Consider the following 6,000-nt stretch of genomic DNA (forward strand, 5'->3'; position numbering starts at 1 on the left):
GGCAATATCTCGAAACTTAAAAAACGGACTAAGGAATTTCTTGAAGTTATATACTCGATGCTTGAAATCTTAGAGGATGGAATTGCCATAGTCTAAGCTTGAAATGGACCATTCTTTTATTTTAATTTTTTGTTTTCCTTCGTTCGGCATGGAACAGGCGAAGGTCAAAGACCATACTGCCTAGTTTCTCTTTTTCTTCAGTTCAAAATGTTTCAATTTACCTAAGTCTTCAGTGTAAGTTTTTAATATTATATTATGACAGACTGTCAATGAGATCTGTCGATTTGAAGTGGCTCAAGCCTACAAAAATTTAATTGAATAATAATTCAATGTAAAAAAAATAGGAAAATAATACCTTAAAAATCCAAAAAATATATATATTAACTAAAATTTGAGTTTCTCAGCATTGCTTTTCCAAAATTTAGATATCTAATAAAAAGAGTGTACCGAAAATATAATCTCGAACTATTATTACAAGATATATTACGTATTATGCTTTTGGTACTAAAATATAAATCTTTTTATTGTTTATGAAATTAATAATCAAGTACATCGTTTAAGAATTAATACTAACCGTACCAGTTTAGTGCAAACGGGTACAATTCTTGGATAAATGTTAAAAATTATGCAACGTTATGTAAATTGTTTTCTCACATCTGAGAGAACTCTAAGGTTTTTGGCGAGAGACAAAAAAAGAAAACAAGGATCGTTGCGCAAGCGTTCACCGAAAAACCAAGAAGACTTGACAAAGCTTATTAAACCGCACCCTGCTGCAGATTCTACTTGTAAATTACCTCCTACGAGACCACATGCTCGGTATTCTTTGCCTGTAATTCCTAGTACGACGTTTTGTGGGCCCAGTTTTTCTTGCAACTCGTCTTGTTGTAGCCCTTGCAATCAATGTGGCATTGCAAGTTGCTGTAACTGCGGCCTAAGTTTTTGTTGTCGTGCTTGCAGCCCAGGTTGTTTTACCTGCAATACGAACTGTCCCTTATACCAACCATTTTATTCATATTGCCCCAATTACTGTGCGTGTGAGGCAAGATGCAAATGTGGGCCACGTATACCGTCTCCTTGTGGTCCTTGCCTCCCATTCTGTAACAACAGGCAAGTGTTAGACGGACACCCTTCTGAGGTTATATTTTTGAACAGAGGAAAAATAGTGCACGCAAATCGCTGCTTTAACTCTATTGGCGTAGATAATTTGCTATGCCTTACACAGGAACAAATATCACCCACCCCCTTGTACTCGCCGCCATTCGAGGTAGTTATTTTTCAGTTCTTAGCAAAATATACACATGAAAAAATTACTGTGAACGAAACACGAAGTACAAAAGACAAAACCTCAATTAAGAAGATGATAATTTTGTATTACTTGATAAAAAGCAGCAGTAGAGCTCCTTGTGAAAGATTTCGTCCAGGGAAGTTCTGCTACCTTACCTATTTCAGCTGCCAAGTACTAATGTTAGCATTACTGCGTTCCGATTTTGTAGGGTAAGGGTGCTGGTGAAATTACAGGCCCATGGGACTTGGCAACTTATGTCTCAGAGTGACGGGCGCAGTAGAAGTGCCCCTCAGATATTTGGGACTTAAAGCTCTGGGTGGCACTGCAACTGTTATGGATAGGCGTGTAGTTTACCATCAGGTGCGCGTCTTGTTCGTCCCGTCACTTGATATTATATAAAAATATAACGGAAAGTGTTACTGTCTAAATTATTATGGCAAGTGTTAAACTTAAGTTTTTTGTTTGGTAGTACCTATATAATACTATATATTGTTGTTGTTTTTAGGGTTAAAAGTTCACAACCGCTAGCAACTCACACAGAAACATTAAAAGACGTATCAAATTTGTTCGAGGCATAACAACGTGAAGTAATTATGAAATTGGTCGACAAACACGGCAAGAAAGATAAATGTAATGAAGGAAGAGCACGGTAATAACCCTACAAACAATGAAGCATATAACCGTTCAATGTTAATTAAGCGGAATCTTCGTCGATACGGCCATGCGGCTGCCGTCGTTCAGCCATCGGACTTTGAGGCTGTCGTTCGGTTGTCGACACCGCCGATCAGCTGTCATAAGCTGAGTGCGGACGCGATCGGAAATTCGCAGGTAGTAGATTCGTTGCCAACTTGTATCGAGCCTCGTCGTATCCGGATTGATGCGATTTCGTGCCGATGATTGTGGCAACCTGCGTAAAAGTAATGTAATTAATGAGCGATGTAAAGTGCGGGGTGGTTTAAGGGCGTCAATCAACAGATTTAGCAAACGTGCTCCATGTAAGCGTAGTTTGATTTCATTGTCGACACTAACAAATCAAGTTCAACGAAATTTTGTACACACAATCTATAAATTAATATCTAGAGTTGTGGTTGGTCAGACCTTGTTACAAATGTTATATTTGCAACATTGCATTAGGTTTAAAAAGTCGTGATTTTCGACTAAAAAGTAGCAAACTAATTTAAATGTTCTAAAACAATAAAACATTTTCAACAAATTCTGATAAACAACGATTTTAGATTAAATAAATGATTTTCTTTTATATCAATTGAACTAAATAGTAAATAGAGCACGTATGACGTATAGTATACGATATACATTTTTCAAAAGACTTTTATTGCGTTTGAAAAAAAATAAATTCTGAAATAAAATCAGTGACCCTGTCGCTCGACCCAAGCAAAATGAGCCGTATTAGTACGGGAAAATTGAAATTCGACCTGAGATAGTATTATAGACTCTTAAATGAACACAATAATAAAATTGAAACCAGACAATGTTCCCAATTTCACTCACGCTCGCTCCCTGTCCACTCTGTCTCTATATTAGCAAGAAGAAGAAAAAACATACTACTTTGTCTCACTTAAATTAACATTCTTCCCATTTTTCACCGACTTCAAAAAAAGGAGGAGGTGCTCAATTCGTCGGCATGTTTTTTGTATGTATGTTACGCGATAACTCCGCGGCATCTTTGAACCGATTTTGATGATTCTTTTTATGTTAGAAAGAGTGTACTGAGGTAGTAGTCCCATTTAAATTTGAATATAATAGTCCACCTCTAATGGTGGCAAACAAGATAATGAATCCGGTTCCGCGCACTTTTCGGTAACCAATGCTAATAAAACTTGGCAAATAGAAGTAACTCCACGAGCTTTTGGGGTCGGTTTTTTTAGTACTCTGTACTGAGATTGTACTCTTAATAATAATAACAATAATACTTTTTGTCCATAACATAGGGGTGGAACCCCAGACTACGTCTAGTCCCCTGATGAGGAAGGCGGAATTACATCATTACATGATCTTGCCCACGTATTCTCCTTTATATCACTGTCGATAGGGACACCAGCAATGATATCAAATGACAAAACACACCTGCTAAGATAATATTTTCGCATTGTGAAGAATCTGTTTTATTTTGTGAACACATCAAGTGCGTTCAACACGTTTTGAATATTTAATAGGCTATAATTGCTTTCTGCGTTAATTGTACATGTAGCTGAGATCCTTTGACAAGAATGGTTAATAATACAGAACTCATTCAGGACGCTGCAGTTATACTGTCTATATGGTTGGTTTTGTTTGCTCAAATAAAAAGACACTGAAGATATTGGGTACATCTCTTTTTACGAACCAGATCGATAAATGGATCATTTCAACTTCATTGCAAAGATTTAAGAAAATATGAAGACAAATTAGGTCGATTTTTAATGGCAAATATAAATTTATCGAGATCCATTGAAGGAAACTGAACACGTCCTTACGCTTAAAAATCTGCGCGGTAATGCGGAGCGCAGTGTGCCATATCTTGTGGTTCGCCGCGTTTTTCAGCGTGTTGGACGGCGTGTGTTCTCCATACAAACTGAGATACTTCAGCACAACGTTAAAAAATGCAGCTCCGCGCTCCGTATCGGGGCGCAGTGCAGTGTGTTAATCGCCTTATACGTGTTGTCGCAGTTAGGGTTTTTGTCCTTCTAGGTATATAATAAAAAAGACAAAACTGCGCAATAAAACATTTACTAAGACCAACGGCCAGCTCAGTTAAATACAAATGACGTGGTTCGGCCTCACATAGACAATTCTATCTGTGTTTACTTCTTTACTGCCTTGATGCCGTGCTTGGGTGGGAGTTGGACACTCAGCGACAGGGAAACGCCGGGTTGTAACAGTCGCTTGCCTGCTCAAAGGTCGTACTTAAGCTGAAAGCGGAGGCAACGATTTCAAATCCGGACTTTGAACCCTGGAAAACACTGTGCACACCCACGGCAACGGCAAAAAGGAAAAGTACTTATGTAATTTTGTTGCCGAGGTTGTGAACATAATGGGCCTAATATATGGAATAAAAGACCAAAGCTGTGTGATAACAACTTTACTGTATGAAAGGTTAAAGACGAATGGAGACGAATGAAAATTGCCTGTTAATAAACTTAAAGCAAACATTTACAACTATGTTAAAATATATTTTAAACTAATTAAAACTATAGGCGCTGTTGCCTTTCGTTAGCTCCATGGAGGGCCGGTTCTAGTGACCAGGTAGATGGAGTGTGGATCTCACGAGTGGAGTTGGTGGGGCCGCAACACACGGAGTTACAATATGTAATATAAGCGCTAAGTAATTTTGTGCAAGTGCGAGGGTGAACTGGAACATTAACTAATAATTATTCAACAAGCTCAAGCACAATCAATCATTTATCTTTTGCAACATAAATCTATATAATCATAATCGAGATGAATTTACGGTAAATACAAATATATAAAAATAATCATGACGTGACAACTGCAACTTCCCAAGCATTGCGGATACGTTACAATAGGTACGTAATTTATCTAAAGCTCAACCTGGCAACAAGCAACATCAATAACATTTACCCAAACTGGGGTTACATTTATTTACTGATAGGATATTTTAAATATTTGTTATATTTTCGAGGAACGTACAGTGACGAACAATAAATACGGTCACGTTTTGAAACACGAGTAGCAGCGACCGATATTACAAGTGACGTGCGTTGTCTCGGGAGCTGTTGGACGGCAAGGAGCCGGCGGCGGCGCGGAGCCGACGTGACGTCAATGCCAAACAAAAGAACAGGTTGCCGTCGGCACTAAGACGGCTCTCGGGGTGACTAAAATTATTGTATTGAACGCATGATGGGAACCTTTGCCTACGTCGATTTAATAAATATGTAGATATAACGTTACGCCCACCACGCACCGTGTACGGATGCACACAAATGCATAATAATGAACGGCGCGTGGGACAACCAGGCAGTGGTAGCGCTATGCAACGCGAGTGTGTGTGTTCGTGCACGGCATGCGGCGGGCGCACACGCATACATTCCGCTGCTACGTTTGTATTGAGCTTCTATACTTGTCACTATGATAGTATCGAGTAAAACGGCAAATCTTATTCTTCTAAACAAATGAAGGCAAGACGCGCAAATTCATTAAGGCTCAACTCCCATTGGCGCAGAGTCGAAGCGTCGCGTCGCGTCCTGTTTCTCAACTACAACGCCTGGCGACAGGCGACGGCCACATTAGTCCGCCCGGATCACTCTCCATATTTGCATACCACAAATTTGTACCTTAATAATGGGAAAATACACATGAATATGCTATAGGCGAAAAACATGACGCGTCTGGACGCTTCGACTCTGCGCCAGTGTGAGTTAAGCCTTACGGAATCGGGGGAACACATTCATATGGTATGAGCACGTGCAAGGTAACAGCGCCCTACAAAGAGAATGGAGATTTTTAACTTGCAAACATGTTGCAAACGATCAAACTTTTTTCAGAAACAGCAAAACGCACAAGATTTAACATTAAGGTTATAATTACTTTAGAGTTTTTTCTAAGTAAATTATTTAAAAGTTCGATTTGACAATTTTTTCTATTTATTTATTGTTCAAAATAAAAACTTGCAGTCGTTTATCTCTGCGTCTACAGAAGGTTACAAAAGTTAATTTTTATTTAATTTAGTGAAAAATTATGGTTCAGGTTCAAGAGCA

Source organism: Hyposmocoma kahamanoa, unplaced genomic scaffold, assembly GCF_003589595.1.
Source record: "Hyposmocoma kahamanoa isolate Upper Pololo Valley unplaced genomic scaffold, ASM358959v1 76, whole genome shotgun sequence".
Lineage (NCBI taxonomy): Eukaryota > Metazoa > Arthropoda > Insecta > Lepidoptera > Cosmopterigidae > Hyposmocoma > Hyposmocoma kahamanoa.